Source organism: Macrobrachium nipponense, chromosome 18 (genome assembly GCF_015104395.2).
Source record: "Macrobrachium nipponense isolate FS-2020 chromosome 18, ASM1510439v2, whole genome shotgun sequence".
Taxonomy (NCBI): Eukaryota; Metazoa; Arthropoda; class Malacostraca; order Decapoda; family Palaemonidae; genus Macrobrachium; species Macrobrachium nipponense.
Genome location: NC_087211.1, coordinates 36,111,873 through 36,128,999, shown reverse-complemented (window position 1 = coordinate 36,128,999; position 17,127 = coordinate 36,111,873). Strand labels below are relative to the sequence as shown.

The 17,127-nt window shown below is 39.1% G+C and overlaps 1 protein-coding gene across 6 annotated transcripts in view; it reads left to right on the top strand.

The window, feature by feature from the left end:
• LOC135196966 (uncharacterized) overlaps positions 1-17,127 on the top strand; it is a 251,826-nt gene that overhangs the window by 164,304 nt on the left and 70,395 nt on the right. The window lies entirely within an intron of this gene.

The following is a 17,127-nucleotide window of genomic DNA, read 5'->3' as shown; positions in this document are numbered from 1 at the left end:
CCCTGGTTACGGAAACGATCCACAAGCCTGAACACAGTTTCATGCATTGTGGAGAAGACCCTTGAATACACTAAGAAGTCCACGACGTATCCAGTGTTGGACTCTGTAATAAAAAAAAATTGCACTCCATATTTCTTCAGCTTCTTGGGGTTATACACTTTTATGCTAAGACGTCCTTTGTAAGGCATCATCCCCTCATCCAAAGAAAGGTTCTTTGCAGGAACCACAAGATTTTTTACAACTTTCTCGAATGTATTCCAACACTGGGCGCACTAAGATGAGGCGATCGGAGTTATTTCGGGGTATGGGCCCTTCGGTTGAAGGCGTTGAAATATCTGTCCAATGCCAGGAAAAGTATCACGGGGCATAACGCCGGGCTCATTGGGCGTACCTAAAAAAAGATTACGCCTCCAAAGAAATGTGGAGCCCCACAAAATGCGCCATGTCAATGAGGTTGCACGCCCCGCCAGCAATACGATAATGTCGTGGCGGCAGTTCATCACAACAGTACCGAGCATAGTCCGCCGTCTCTGCTACAGTACTCCAGCAATTCCCGCGCAAGGAACAGCTGGATGAACCCCAGAGCAGTGAGAGGAACAGGTACGGTGAGCCCAGGGTTTGCCGTGAATGGGTGCATGTTAGGTGGGGTGGGGTCCTCCATCCACCCGTCGTCACTCGGACGACTGACCTTCACCTTGGCTGGCACGACAATCCGACCTTCTAGCGGCGCGATTTCGCAAACGAAACACACACCCCCCCCCCACCCCCCCCACTGTCCCATGTCCCTCACTTAGGCCTTCGCTTTCTGTTTCGTCTCATCCGCGATAAAAAACTAGACCCCATATCCTCATCCTCCCCCTCCTCAGATTCCCCCTCATACGCACTGAAAACCACAGAATTCTAATTCACTTTCAGGATGTGAGCCTCGAACGGACATTGGGGGCAAATATTCATTGTCACTGACATCGGGAGTGATGTCCTCATCACTGGATGACCAACTGCCATCAAAGTGAGGACTTGCGACATACTCCCGAGTCGAGCTCCAATAAGTACTCGTCTGTGTCCTTGGTTGGAGGCCTCCCAATTCCTACGAAGGCCCCTAAGGACGCCCCGATGCTTCCTAGTGGTTACTAAAGGCATATGAGACACACGTTGTGATCCTAAACGACTTTCATCCACACGTGGCCGAACAGAACGGCCTTGAGGCGCCAGGTCATCTTGGTGCTTGGCCCTTCGCCAGCATCCAAGTCCAGAATACGCCTCTCACGATCCCTTCTGACGGGTAAAACGCGTCTCGCGTTCCATACGTCGTTGAGACATATCTATGAACGTCCTGTAGACACACAAATACTCAAAGTCTCGCACAAGTTCGGAAAAACACTATTGCGGCAAAAGATCGCTCTTGGACGACGCGTCGCTGATGCTGCTGGTGTGAGAAGGAGGCATTTCACGCATGCGCACTTGGGGTCACGCTTCAAACAAAACAGCAGCTTGATCCGTGAACTCCCAGCATTCCCCAAGGCGCGTGATTCAAAAGTTTTCGGCTGGTAGGCCTATAAGTATTTTTCCGCGAATTTAAAAAAAAACTTTTTATGTCGACGTATAATACGTCCAATCGGCAGCCCGAGACATTTTATCTCGACGTTTAATACGTCCAATTGGCGTAAGAGGGTTAATATAAGCCAATTTGGAGGTTCAATGCATTCTGACTATGATATAATCGGTAGGAAAAAAAAATGGACACGAAACTGGAATCAGATTGGGACTGACATGGGCATAATTGAGCGATGTCAGGCTGTTGATGGCTACGTATATTTATGCAATAAAAGCACAACGAATATGCACCTATTCCGTGAATCTTAAAAAAGGTATACGTTTACTGTATCCAATAATATGTATGTTTTCTCATATTGTATCACAAGGTACTAAGAAAGCAGTCTATGTTTTGGTTAAGAAATCAGCTGATGCAAATACGATTTCATTTCACCTTATTTAACTCGATTTGAAGTGAATTGCCTTGCTTCTAGTTAGCATAAAATATCTAGAGACAAGTTAATTTTTTATTATACGACGTGTTTTTAATCAAATATGAAATTGATACATCTCGTGAACAAATTATTATTTTCATGTTAACAGATTGTGTTGTGGGCATGTTTGTTGTGTAAAAAATTAGATGGTTTTGTTCCCTATTTTCACTTTATTTCATTGTAGTACAAGCATTACTGTTATGTTATCTTTTATCGGCGTGAAAAACTAGTAAATTGTGTTCTTCCAAGACCTGAAGTTTTGATTCAAATATGATTCTCTCCCAATTTTATCTACAGTTATGCCAGATGGCATAAGTTTACGGGAGTTTTATCCTTGTTCCGATGCATGATAATAGTCATTAGCAGCTCGAAAAGTGTTCTCAGCTTCAGCTACAAGTTAGTTTAAATTAACAGTATGTTTTCCTTGCTGATCTTTGATCTATAGCGAACAAAGTTATTCCATAAAAAAGATAAGTCCTATTCTACATAACGTCGTTTTATAATTACGGTAATTGTTTACTATCGCACGAAAGTTGAAATACAAGCCAAATGGATGTTGGTATCCAATTTGGTTGTACTTAGCAAAATGTTGTTTCTTGTTTGGTTGTTCATGGCTGTATACATTTACGCAGCACATATAACATTAAAACAACTACTTTCATCAATTTCTTTTGCTGTTTTTTAACTGATTTAACCAGAAGATCGGGTAAAGTTAGGCTATTGTAATTTGGTCGCTCCCTGATGTACGTAGCTGCCAACACCAGTTTATGAGCAAAATTTTAAAATATTTCAAAATATTGTCATATCAGTATTAATTGCTAACCCCATCATAAAATCGGACTATCGTAAGACGATTTATCGTAACTTTAACACTACCTGTATTACATAATGTGTTTTTTTATATGCTTTTAAAATGGCTATTGACTATACATCAAGGTCACATTAAAAAAATTTCCTTCTCTATTTGGCTACATTTGAAGTGTATCAGTGCATTTGGTAGCAGAGCAGCCTTTTGTGCTCAGTTCCACTCGGTATCAGTGCACTTGGTAGCAAAGCTGCCTTCTGTGCTCAGTTCCAGTCGGTTCTCAGTATTTGCTTTAGGGAGGGCTCTGTGACTGTGTTGCAATGCTTTCCCTGTATTCTGTTGCTGTAGTTGCTGTGCCTGCAGCATTGCAGCTGCTGTTAGTTGTATGTGAGGTGTGTATATTCTCTGTATCGCCCAAACTTGTCTTAAGAGAGTGAGAAAGGTGTTGACCCTTCAGAGGAAGCTTAAAATTGTTGAGAGAATCTAGGTAGGCTGGTCTAGCAGATGTATAATACAAGTGCATTATCTTTTAGGATATCAAGAATGCCAAGGATAAGCTGAAGAAATACGTGATAGACTTCAGGAAGATTTATAAGTGAAGCCAGGCCCACGAGATGATTGCTAAACCTGTCATGAAAGTTCGGACAGGCGACCTATATCTGGTTTCGTCAGCAAAGAGCTGCTGGCATGCACATGTGCTGTGTTGAGTTGAGGCTGCAGCTACATAGTTCACAGGCCTGCACGGGATTGCCTGGCTGGCTGTTTCATTGTTCAAGATTCTGTAGGGCTTACTTACAAGACTCGAAGCAAAGCTTACACATGTTTTCTGTGGAGAAAATGCATGAATTCCAGCAGACATCGAGAGATTTGATAACTAAAGGCATTGTTTTGGGTCACATCTGGTTGAAAGCTTTCCAAGTAACTCTTTTGCAACCTTTTGTGTGCAAATGCTTCTGGTAGCCGTTCTTGCAAACCATTGGTAGCTGGACTATTCAAATGTACTATGTGCCTTGCATGGATTTAATGGACAGGCTCCCAGCGAAATGGAATTGTTTAGCAAGGCTTGGTTAACTTACGCAATTATAACTGATTGGTCCCATGTTCACCTTTGTAAGAAGGTTGTTTGTCAACAAAGGACCATGGTATTTCTAGACATTGGTGGAAGGGTTTGCTTCTAATTGGGTAATGTGTCTGTGTCACATCCAAATGTAACCCAGTTGGCTGGTAATGAAGGTTTTGTTAGGGTAATTTTTTTGCTTTTATGACCACACTTTTCCAGCCAATATAACTGGAAGAAGTTCCTGAAGGAGGTGATGGTATGGTAGTGTTGTAGGATGAAGAGGAGGAGAAGGAGCAAGGCTTGGATATCGGGGGTTAGTGGACACTTGACAGTCTTTCAAAATGTATTTGCTGAAGTCCTGCCATCTGCAACTTTGCTGTTGCTTGGAAGGATGTCACCATACAGAACCCTCGAACATGTTTGAAATTGCATCCTGAAGAGAGAAGATTGCATGATGAACTTCAGGGGGTGGGTTGGAGTTGATGAGGGGGTGGGTTGGAGTTGATGACTTTAGTGCAACACTCATGAAGGGAGGTGACAGTGTTCCGAGAATGACATAAGGTGTGGTTAGATGATAATGGTGGCGACCCTATCTTCCAACCTTTGTCCAGCAGCAAGATGGTTGCTGCAGGTGATGAGATAGTCCCTGAAGAAGACAACAACTGGGACAAGGCTGTTTCACAAAGGAGTGCTTTTTATACAAGTACATGAGTATGCATTTCTATATGTTTTTAAGATCATGGAGACTCCCCAACATAGACCCTAAAGACTGTCCCAAGGCCTTGGACTTGGTTGCACAGGTTTGAGTTGCAGTGGAATATCATTGAGAGGCAGAATTATTGTTTTTGCCGTCAGTGTACCCTGTACAGCTTCTTCAGATCATAAAACTTTCATGCACCCAAGCCTATTGCCATCCCCATTTCAGTAACTCTGGTGTCGTCCAACTAAAAACACAGGCAAACTTATATGCACCCTTCATTAATATGTGGTGTTCCTTCAGCTGACGGTTTGATGTGTTGCTGTCCCATTAATAATTCCTTGGTGGACAAGCACCTGGTGCTTCTGCATAGTTCACCTTTTATTGTCTCCCGGGAGTCAAAGGAGGCACAGGAAACAGGTGCCCAATGTTGACAGTTTTGCGTCTACACAGGTGAGTGCGAGAGAAAAAGATGAATTTATGATCTCAATGTGTAACATCAATGCTAAATAGGAAAAAGAAACTAATACAGTAGTGCCTCAGGATACATTATCCATTCCGAAGCGGCCTTCATAACCTTATTTTTTCTCATCTCGAACTATGTTTCACATGTAAACTTGCCTAATTCGTTCCAAGCCCTACAAAATCACCACAGTAAATTATATAATAAAGCTAAATTGACCAATAAACATGAAATACACATTTGGACCATTCAATACCCAACATAACCTTTATTGTAGTACGTACCTGTAAATAAAGTGTATTGGTGTACAGGGTACAAGAAATACTATATGTAGTAAAATGTGGAAGCCTTACCTTTCGAGCGAGGCGATCTCTGAAAGTGGCGACAGAGGAGGAGGACAAATGACAGAAAACATGATACTTACTTTACGAAACACATTATAAAATGGCAGAAAACATTAACACTAAACTTTACGAAACACATTAACAAATGGCAGAAAACATTGACACTAACTTTACAAAAACTTAAAATAAATGTTTTTGCCTTTTTTCTGATTTTTGATACATTTTTTTTTTTTGTTACTTTATTATACTTTACATTTTTGTTTAAAAATTATTTCCAATTTCTTTCACCCACTTTCAACTTTGTTTTTTTGTATCACTTGGATCTTTCCTATTTGCTTACTACTACTAAAGGCCTCTAAAAAAATTTAAAAAATAACTATCCAAGAAGATTGCTTCTGCCTGCTTTTCAAAATGTTCCTGAAAAGACTCGGGCAAACATCATCGAACTGCGCAAGCATACGACCTGTGTAAGCCTTTTCGGGTGTCTCTTTCTTACAAATGATTGCACTTTATGAAAAGCAGCTAGAGCATCCTAATTACTGCCGTTGTCATAGGTCCTCCTCCTCGCCGCTGCTAGAGAACTCTTCTTGATGACTTTATGTTGCATGGCCTCCAACTCCTTCAGGTCATCCGTTTATAAGCTCCTCTTGGTGCTCCTTGAGGTCATTGATGTCATCCTCGTAGATGACCAGCCCCATGACTTGCTGAGTGCAACGATCTCGTCAAGATATGGTTGTGAAACAGTTCAGGATCGTCAACTGTTTCTGAAGTCTGCATCAGCTTTGCCCACGTTGAATCCCTCGAAGTCTCGGACAGATACAGCATCAGGACCAGAGTTTCCTCCAAGAAGAGTTCAAGGTTCGCTTCGAAACCTGCCAAGCTTGATCGATGAGTTGGATGCATATGACGATATTGAAATGCTCCTTCCAAAATTCACAGAAGGTGAGGTTTGTGGTATTGGTGATGTCGAAACATCTCTTGAAAAGATGTTTTTGTATACAGCTTTTTGAAGTTCGATATCACTTGCTGGTCCATGGGCTGGAGGAGAGGGGGGTGGTGTTAGGTAGAAGATAAAGAATCTTGATGAAAGAATACTCCACTAGGATATCATCCTTGAGGCCAGGAGGGTGAGCAGGGTCATTGTCCAAACAACAGCAGACATTTCAGAGGGAGGTGCTTCTCATTCAAGAATTTCTTCACTGTCGCGGCCGAAACACAGATTTACCCACTCAATGAACAAAAAGTCTCATTACCCAGGCTTTCACATTAGCCCTCACATCACCGGAAGCTTCTCCTTTAGCACTTTGTGGGCCTTGAAGGCTCGAGAGTCTCCGAATGATACACAAGTAAGGGCTTGACCTTACAATCCCCACTGGCATTGGAACAAAGTGTGAGCATAAGCCTGTCTTTCATAGGCTTTATGCCCAGGTAGCTTCTTCTCTTCCCGAATGATGTAAGTCTGACGAGGCATTTTTTTTCCAAGAGAGGCCAGTCTCGTCATAGTTGAAGACTTGCTGAGAACTGTAGCCTTCATTGATCGTCATCTCATTGAATGTCTTAGTAAAGGCTTCGGCTGCTTTGGTGTCCAAGCTGGCAGCCTTCCCCATGCCGCACCACTGAATGGATGCCAGTCCGTTTACGGAATTTATCAAACCACCACGCAATTGTAAGCTAAACTTATATTCTAGTAATATTTAATCATTACCTTCATTTTGCAACAAATTGGAGAACTAGCACAATACTTCGATTTATGGTGAATTTATATGAAAAACACTTTTTCTCTTACGTTCCACACGCGGTAACTGCTGAAAATCTCCGAAATTCTTTTGTCAGTTTTGTCTTAATGTTTGCATCGTTTTATATTAGCTGTTACATCCAAAGCTTTATATATGAGAATGTGCACAATTTCATGTAGAATACAACAAAAAACAAACTAACCTATGGTTGTAGCTTTTATCAGTTTCCACGTTGGCCGAGTGCATTTGGCGCACTTGGCTACCATTCCGGTGTCTGAAGTTCGATTCTCAGCTCGGCCAACGCGGAACCAGAGGAATTTATTTCCGGTGATAGAAATTCATTTCTCGATACAATGGTGGTTCGGATCCCACAATAAGCTGGTAGATCCTGTTGCTAGTAATCAATTGGTTCCTGGTCACGTAAAAATATATCTAATCCTTCGGGCCAGCCCTAGGAGAGCTGTTAATCAGCTCAATGGTCTGGTAAAACTAAGATATAATTAATTGTAGCTTTTATCATTTTTGAAATTATTTTCATAAAAATAACGATAAGTGCCAAAATTTCAACCTTCAGTCAACTTTGACTCGACCGAAATGGTCGTAAAAAAACGCAATGGCTATTTTGTTAATATTGTTCAACTAGACAGTCTCATTTGGCGCACCGAACACTGGTTCAAATAAGGCTTTTTTTTTTCTGTATTGCATTTCGTTGTTTTCATATTTTTATCATTACGTTAAGTTTACTGTGAAATTCAAGAATAATATCTTGACTCTTCTCCTTTCCTCAACATATCAAAGCCCCCTCGTTCAGTTTCAAGTCAGGTGGTGTGACGTCACCGCTGTTACGTACAATTTTTATACATTTATTATGCTAAATTTTATGTTAATGCTTTATATTTTTATTTATTTTGTTGTTGAATGTGTTATCATTAAACTATATATTGTAAATATAAAATAAAAATTTTTTATACGCTACTACTTGTAAGATGCAGTAGGCTGTCGAATACAAGTATAAACTAAATAATGAGTCAGTTTGAAGTATGAGCATTTGATAGTTTTGAAGTATGAGCATTTTGTTCAACCAACGGTACAAAATTTTCTGGAAAAATTTTGTTCGAAAAAACGGAAATTGCAATATAAGAAACGTTTGACAAACAAAGTCAGTTCATGAGCTTAATTAAGTCAAGGATTGCTGTTCGTGACTCGAAAAATTCGTAACTTGAATCGACTTTCCATTTATAATAATGTAAAAATAAATAATCTTCGTTCAAAAACACTTTATTTATCTATTTATTTATTTTTTAGTTCATTTAGTTTATTTGTTTATTTATTTATTTTAATTTTTGCACAAAATTTTGCCTAACTTCACTGCATCCAATAATATTTTTGTATGTATTTTCATATTACTATTGTAGAATACAAAGAGCAATGTTTTGGTTTGGAAATCACGCTGAGGGCAATTGCGTAGGTAAGTTTATTTTGCTGTTACTGAACTGAAATCAGAGCATTTTCCTGCTTCTAGGAATTAGCATAAATGAATGAGTCAGTTTGAAGTATGAGCATTTGTTCAACCAACCATACAAAATTTTCTGGAAAATGTTCTTCGAAAAACGGAAATTGCAACATAAACGTTTGACAAACAAAGTCAGTTCATGAGTTTAATTAAGTCGAAGGACGCTGTTCGTGACTCGAAAAATTCATAACTTGAATAGACTTTCCCAATTTATAATAATGTGAAAATAAAATCATTCGTTCAGAAACACTATTTATTTATTTATTCATTTATTTATTCATTCATTCATTCATTTATTTATTTGTTTATTTATTTATTTATTTAATTTTTGCACAAAATCTTGCTTAACTTCACTGCATCCAATAATATTTTTATGTATTTTCATATTACTATTGTATTAGAATACAAAGAGCAATGTTTTGGTTTGGAAATCCGCTGAGGGCAATTGCGAGGTAAGTTTATTTTGCTGTACTGAAAACTGAAATCAGAGCAATTTTCCTGCTTCTAATTAGCGTATATAAATCTGTAGATACTCTATTGATATGGGACAAAGTTATTTTAAGTCATACCAAGTGTTTTCAAGCTGAAGTGTCACTTGAATATGTATCGTTGTGAACAAAATTTATTTATTCTCTTTTGTAACAGATGGTGCTGAAGGCAGTTTATTGCATAAAAAAATAAATTCAACAGTGTGTGTTCGATATTTTCCTTGTTATTTCATCAGAATACTACGAGCTTTACATATTTATCTTTTATCGGAGTGAAAACAGTACAATGTTTTCTTTCATGCCAAATAGTTTTAAAACACGTTTCTCTCAAATTTTGTGTACGGTCAAGTTTGATGGTACTATACCGAAGTTTGCAGAATTTCATGTGTGTTGCTGATGCACGATAACAGTCGTTAGCAGTTGAACATTCTTTCCTCAGTTTCAGCTACAACTTGCAGCTCAAATTTAGCAGTATATACCCTTGCTGAACTTTTCTACACACACACACACACACACACACACACACACACACACACACACACACACACACACACACACACACACTCTCTCTCTCTCTCTCTCTCTCTCTCTCTCTCTCTCCAATAACCCCTTCTCTGCATGCTCATTCCTGTAAACAGTGTTGTTAGTACTCTTCCTTCCCATCACACGTAGCCCATCTGGCTGCCCTAATCCCCCATCCCCCCTTGGAAACTTTTCCTAGATTTCCACCCCCAAAAACCCTTCCATAAACCCACTCATCCCTGCTAACACTCCGGGATTGGCTTTCAGTTTATTTATATATGTATGTGTAGTAAACCTTTCATTATCCAAATTAATAGAGCCAGGGGTATGTGGGATAATGGTGAAATCTAAATAATGGCATGTAAAATAAAAATATAGGGTGTTCAATGGCATCTCTTATCTTTCCTCACCTAATCTTGTCAATACCAAGTAACTGTAAATACTTGATATGCTTATAATAAACACCCATCACTTTAAACTGAAAACTATGCAAAATTATCTTTTCTCTCCCCATATTTATTAAAAGACTTATTGCATAAATACAGTAGAAAAATGTAACATCTTCTTTTTCTCTCTTGCAAATGACATAGTGAAATATAAACCTAGGCACTACCCAAGTGTAACACATATCCATGTGCAAAAGCCAAAAAGAGAATATTTTATCACTTGTTATTTCAATTATAATAGCAGTAAAAATGTTTAAAATGTGCCAAGTTCATCGATGGCATAGAATGATTGTGTGCATACATACTTTTTTGGTTTGTAAAACTTAAAAAAATAGGAAAAGACAGTAAAAAAAATGGAAACGAGAATACTGTAGCATAGAGTATCAACAAAATAAGTATAAGAGAGTGTTGTGTTGCTATATTAGGCTTTAATGTACATACCTCTTTCTCACACACTCATATCAGTAACGTACAAATTCTTTAATGAATTGTCATTTACGTTATAACATAAAAATACAAAACCAAAACTCCAGGAAGTTCATGATGCCATCAAATGATGCATGCATATGTAGGTATGTATTGTTCATATTTTTTGCTTTGTTTGACTTACTGTACCATATTTTGTACAAGGTTAGTTGAATAAACATTTTTCACATGAGTAAAATCTTAAGGGCAACCGGCCAGTTCAATAGAGGGAAAAAACGCAAAATCATAAAAAAAAAATTCATCGACCTTTGTATGGCAATGGAGAATGCGTATACAAAATATTTTGTCAAAATTCCTCTTTCTTCCAATTAGTAAAAGTAACTCAATAAGCCAAAAACATTGATCCATACAAGAAAATGCAGTATTTCTTATGTTATCGTAAATTTTGATAATTATTAGCAAACAAATTGTGAGTATGTAATGGCATCTGTAGAGATTCCATGAGTCACAAGACAGGAAGACTGAGCTTTACACCCTTCGCTGTGGGGCAGGAAACATGCAAGAGAGTACGCATTCGAGTTTCACCTCTGACATTTGCTTGCTTTTATGTCTGTTTTTCTCTGTTTCGGCAAGGTTTTCATTGTGCCAAAGAGGAAAAGACAGCAAAACATATCTCTTGTTGTGTCATTAATGTTAAGTAGGATTTTTTGGAAATGCTGCTGCAGTTTATGTGTGAGTGGGATTTTCTACACTTGGGCAGTAGTCAGTCAGTTGTGGAGGTACGATGTAGTGCCCCGGGCTCTGTGGTTAAGAGTTTGTGGCGAGTTACCTTTCCCTCTTTCCCTTTATTTTCCTCATTGGTTGGTGAGTTGGATCTTAGAGGTCATCCATTATGCAGTCTGAGGGAGCTTGCAAGGTGAGTTTAACTACAAGTTATCTAGGCCTCTTCCAAGAAAGTATGGCATCTAAAATTACAATGGACATGATTAAGCCGTGCACCGGCGAAGGAGACGTTGTATGGTTGAAGAAGGTAACTTTAGTGGGGAAGCTACAGAATATATCAAACTTAACCAGTTTTTATTCCATTGTATTTGGAGGGTGATACTCTGGCATTTCATTGGAGATGGAGTGATGAAGACCAAGAAAATGCAGTGAAAATTCAGGAAAAACTGGAAGTAGCATTTACCTGATTTTCTCTGCTTTTGGAAAACTGGTTCAGATGAAGTGGACAGGAGAACCAGTTGATTTGTATGCCAATGAGATTATGAGTTTGGGGCCAGTTTAGCTAAGTTTGATAAGGTTGATTTAGAAAATGTGGTGAAAACTAACTTTGTCATTGGTTTCCTGGATAATATTAGTGTTGCTTTAACAGCAAGTGCCAAATGTGATGATGATGGCAATGAGTTGATTGCTCAATCATGCTAGGATTTTGTCATCAAAACAGCAAGGTGGTGTGAGCTGTGACTGTTAGGAAGAATGGAGGAGGTGGTGGTGGGAAACCTGAGAATAGGACTAGGCCTATCCAGCTTAGGGGTCCAATGTTTCCCGATGTGGTGGCCCTCATATGATAAAAGGCTGTAAAGAGACAGGTGAGATGTTTAGGTGTAATAAAACTGGTCATATTGCTAGTCGTTTTGTTCAAAAGAATAGGTTGCGGAAAACGACTAAGGGGTGACTACTGCGCCTGTAGCCACCCTTGTGATGATAGAAAGGCGCACCTTGATAAATTGCCTATGATTGATGCTTGGATTGGCAATGAGCAGCAAAAGGACTTGTGGATACAGGCTGCTCTACATTGGTGGTAAATTCCAGATGCCTCAATGTATAGGTGAGGTGTATGTCAGTGCTTTTGATGGGGACATATTAAGTGTAGAGTTGCAGATTGGGGAAAGGTAGGTGTGACAGTGAATGTGTAACCGTGAGGGCTGTATTGTCAGATCAGCTGATTAATGGTATTGATGTGGTGTTAGGAGTTAATGTTATTGACCACTTGGGAGGTGTCAAAGTGACCAAAGGGCAAGCAAGGTATGTTTTGGTGCCTTTGGTGTTGCTTCAGTTAGTCAAGAAATTGAGCATAGACTTAGTGGTAAGAATGATGACAGTTTTCCTACAGTTGCTATTGAAGACCCAGACTTTCATGCAATATTTGATGGACAGAAATGGACAGTCTGGTGGTTTTGGAAAAACAATGAACCTGTGACTTGACAAATAAAATAAGTCATGGTAAAAGTTGAGGGTTGGAAGAAGGAAGAGTTTGAGAAGGAAGTGGACGGGGGGATTGCTGAAGGGATTTTAGTTTCCGTGGAAAGAAGTTAAAGAAGGTATCATTCCTCTAATGGCAGTAGAACAGCCATCAAAGAATAAGGTGAGGACCGTGCTTGATTTTCGGGAACTTATTGTGAATGTCAAGTGTCACACTGGTGAGATTATGACTGACATATGCAGTGAGACACTACGTGAATGTCGACAGACAGATGAGAATTTGTCTATTGTGGATTGGAAGTTGGCCTACCTACAGTTGAGCGTTGACGAAAAATGTGGCCATATCAACTAGTGAACTATAAAGGCCAGACATTTTGCCTTACAATGTTGGGAATTGGGTTGGACTCGGCACCACGGATTATGTCTCAAGGTACTGAAGACTATTGAGTAAGGATGAAAAAATCAATGAGAGCAACCAGGTCATATGTAGATGACATTCTTGTCAATGAATCAATAGCTGCTGCTGATGAGGTAATTAGACACTTAAATAGATAACAAAGTCCCCTGAGTCACTCAGTGGAAGAGCTGCTTTAGGATTGCAACTGCTAAGAGTTGGAGGAGAGTTGATGTTTCAGAGAGGTAATAAAGTGCCTGAAGTTAACAGATATTGCTTACAAGGAGGGTGGGGGAATTGTTTTCAGTTTGCAGTACATTAGTGGGCCATTATCCCATAGCTGGATGGTTAGAGTTGCATGCAGCTACATTAAGAGAAGAGCCTCAGGAGCACTTTGGGAGGATCCTGTCGGTGAGCAGTCCATGTTGATGATTAAAGAGGTAATTGAGAGAGTAAAGTTAGACTTTTCATGTAAGAGGAAATTGGTGGGTGCCAGGTGTTAAGTATGGGGTTGTGTGGTGTGATGCCAGCAAAATATCTATGGGTATAGTTTAAGAGATAAATGGCAAGGTTGCCGAGGATGCTGCTTGGCTTAAAAAAAAAGGATGATTTCAACCTCATCAGTGTTGCCAAACTAGAAGCTGTTTTGAAAGGGGTAAATGTGGCCATTAAATGGGGTCTTGAGTCAATAGAGCTGAGAACTGACTTTGCAACTGTGGGAGCATGGTTGAAATCTGTAATAAGTGCTGAGAAGTGTGTTCACACAAAGGGAGCTGCAGAGATGATGTTGATGATCAAGAGATGTTTGGGAACATTGAAGGAATTTATTACAGAATTTGGTTTGAATATTGTGGTTCAGATAGTGCCTACAGCGAAGAATAAAGCTGATATTTTGATGAGAGTCAGGAAGAGTTGGTTGGCAAGTAATGAAGTCGAGCTTGCACATCTCTGTGTAGGTGCTGTAGTTTACTAACAGAGTTGCATAATAAACACCATATGGGAATTGACAGAACACTATATTTAGCCAAGAAGTTGGACCCTGAGAATGTGTGAAAAAGGTAGTTCAGTATGTTGTCGCGTTGGAATATTGTCAGGGCGTTTCAGGCTGCTTATTGACCGCGAGGAAATGGAATAGTTTAAAGGCACCATAGGACCATCAAGGCTATTGCAGAGAGAGGAGGAATTAGTCCTATTGAAGCAGTATTCTGGTACAATAGCACACCAAGGTCTGGAAAGATGAATCATCTGTTCCACAGCATGTAGTGTACAGATATGAGTGGAGATACCCTTCAGTATCCCCGCAAAGGAGAAGGAAGCAAGATACCAGCCAAGATATGCTCCTTTCAGTTAAGCTGGAGAGGAGGTGTGGGTGAAGCCCCCGGACGCCTGTTGTACTACTCAATGGCGTAAGGGAAGGTTGCTCGTGAATTCCTTGAACAACATTTACGTGGATGGGATGCCGAGGCATGTGTTGGATGTGTGACCAGTTGTAGTTCTAGCTTCCCTATCTGATGGCTCAAGCAAAATGCCAAGTGATGATTCAGTCTTAGAAGAATCAGTGAAACCACAAGTGAGTGGTCAAAGTGAAACGGGAAATCGACGTCCACGGAGGAATAGAAGACCTGTATGGATGGCTGATTATGTCTCTGATTAAGTTGTGTGTGGGGGGGTATGGGTGTGTGTGTGTGTGTGTGTTTTGATCTTAAGATCATTTGGGCGTGAAGTGTCATTAAGGCAGCGGCCTGTAATTTTGGCGAAATTGGCTCAAATTCGGGAAAATGAGTTATCGTCATATTTCCATACATCTGGGTCCCGGCCATTGCCACACGTAAGATATCGATACGAAGCTTTTTAAATGGTTTAAAGGCCACATCCAAGTAGAGAATTAAAGGTCTGGTTAGGGGTGGTTTTACTATTTTCATTTTCCATTCATTCTTTAAGTATTTGAGTTTCTTTTCATTGCATTTTGTTTCGTATGCCGTACAATATGTTTTCCTGATAAAGACGGCAACTCTTCCCATGACTGAATAACGCGAGCTACTTCTCTCAAGAGAGAATTCTTGTATTTTTTTATGCAATCGTGTATTTGTTATTTTCAATCAATTGCAACACTTCCTCAGACTTTTAGACATCAATTGTGTATTAAATATACTACTAACATGCCAAAAAAGAAGTTTAGTAAATGAAGGGAAGCAAGCTCTCATAATATCAAAACTTATCTTGAAACTAAAAGTATAGAGAGCTAATGTAGCTTCTGACATGTCGCCACCTGCCATGTGTGCTGAAGAGATGCCAAATACTTCGCACAAATATATCAAGATGATGATGATGATGGCACCGACGACTTTGTTTTAAAGTTATCTGATGATGAGGAGGGGGAGGAGGAAGAGAATGAGCATTTTCAAGATGTAATTGCTTTCCCTGATGTAGCAGGTGATGTCAGTGTTTTATCAGGAGCCAACCTAAGGAGTTTTTTTTATTGAGAAGTTATATGACTGAAAAAGAAGACGTTCTGAGTGTAAGCAATGATGGAGAAATAGTTTCCTTACCCTTGAGAGCTCTAAAAGACGCTTTTAGTTCGACGTATTGCGGGCAGTGTGACAGCAATATAACACTTGACATTGATAAAAACAGTTTTGATGTTGACTTGAAACTAACGTGTAAGTTTGAGGTGCCATCTGAAAGTGTGAAAACAGAACATATCGGTGAAACAACATCTTCATTTATATATCAAAACATATTACAGCAATGGAACATAATATTGGCTATGCACCATGTTCATTGCTGCCTATTATGAGAAAAACGACAAGAGAAAGCCTGAAAGGCCTTCAGATGAAAGAGAAGACCAGGAAACGAAGGTCTGCTATGCATTCAAGACAGCAAAAGAAGCAGAGAACATCAAAGGATGGATATGAAGGAGGGGCTCATTAGCCTTCTAAAAACTTGGCAGCACAAGAGAAGAGTGGCGTTCTACGATAACCCCCCAAAAATAATATAAACTATTTTCTTTAAGTGATAAATGTTTGTTTTTTAGAGGGAATAATATCTCTTATAAAAAAGAAGGAAACAGACGACATGTAGGCTTTTCCAAGAAACTTTATATGCTTCTGAAAGCAAAATAATTGGTTAACAAACTTTAACTGTGTTTTTCTCAAAACATACATTTTCTACATTCAAATTCCAAAAACTCCCTTATTTATGAATGGATTTTAATCATCTAAAAAGCAATTGGAATAAAGATAGTGAGAGAACACATCGGCAAATTTATTTTTCTTTTTTTTTTCTCAAAAATTTTTTTTTACCAATATCTAATACATAATTTTAGGGTATTTTTAATTGAATTTTTTAAAATATTTTTTTTAAATAGCACACATCACATATTGGATTTCTGAGTTTGCCATTTTATTTGATAGGTATTAAACTTTCTGCTATTACTTTGTTCTTTAAATTGAATGATAAATAAGGAAGGAGATACACTTTAAAAAACAAATAAAAAATGCTATGTTTTAAAGAAAAATATTTGTTAAAATAAGAAATTTTATCTAATTCACCTGAAATTTTGTGTGCATCTTTAGTCAAACTAGAGGTAACACCTGTGCAAGTTTGAACACCGTCACTCAAAATTAACCCCCGACCCCGCCGATACCCTTAATGTGAAGTAGGATTTTCTGGAAACACTGCTGCACTTACATGTGAGTGGGATTGTCTACACCTGGGCAGTAGTCAGTCAGTTGTTGTGGAGGTAGGGTGTTGTGGCCGGGGGCTCTGCGGTTAAGAGTGTGTGGCGAGGGACCTTTCCCTCTTTCCCTTTATTTTCCTCGTTGGTTGGTGAGTTGGATCTGAAGGTCATCCATTACGCAGTCTGAGGGAGCTTGCAAAGTGAGTTTAACTATATCGCTAACATATAGAAGAAGAAAATTCACTCTAATAAGAGTTCAGGAGATCATAATATCGCATTATTTGAGCAAAAGGATTTTTATTTATGACTAATTATGATAAATAAC